The following is a 680-nucleotide window of genomic DNA, read 5'->3' as shown; positions in this document are numbered from 1 at the left end:
ATGTGTGTTTGTCGAGGGTCCCCAGATGCATCTCGAATAACCAAGGCGCAACTAGTGTGTGTGTTTGTTGTCGTGGCCCCCAGTTGCATGTCAACCATCGACTCGCAACTAGGGTTGGTGCGTGTGCGTGTTTTGTCGTCGCCCCAAGTTGCAAGTTGTCCATCGAGTCACAACTAAGGATGTGTGTGTGTGTCGAGGGTCCCCAGTTGCATGTCGATACCCCGACTCGCAACTAGGGGGTCTGTGTGTTTGTTGAGGACCCAAAGTTGCAAGTTGACCATCGACTCGCAACTAGGGGGTGTGTGTGCGTTTGTTTTGTCGAGGGTGTCCATTTGCATGTCGATAACCGACTCGCAACTAGGGGGTGGGTGTGCATCTTTTTGTCAAGGATCCCCAGTTGCATGTCAACCATCGACTCGCAACTAGGGGTCTATTCGTTGAGGACCCCTAGTTGCAAGTTGACCATCGACTGGCAACTAGGGGGGTGCGTGTGTGTGTGTTTTGTCGTGGACCCCAGTTGCAAGTCGTCCATCGACTCGCAACTAAGGATATGTTTGTATGTGTGTTTGTCGAGGGTCCCTAGATGCATCTCGAATAACCAATGCGCAACTAGGGTGTGTGTGTGTGTGAGTGTGTGCGTGTGTGTTTTGTCGTGGCCCCCAGTTGCAAGCCGCCCATCG

The sequence above is a fragment of the Triticum aestivum genome, chromosome 1D (genome assembly GCF_018294505.1).
Source record: "Triticum aestivum cultivar Chinese Spring chromosome 1D, IWGSC CS RefSeq v2.1, whole genome shotgun sequence".
NCBI lineage: Eukaryota > Viridiplantae > Streptophyta > Magnoliopsida > Poales > Poaceae > Triticum > Triticum aestivum.
This window is presented reverse-complemented; position numbering follows the sequence as displayed.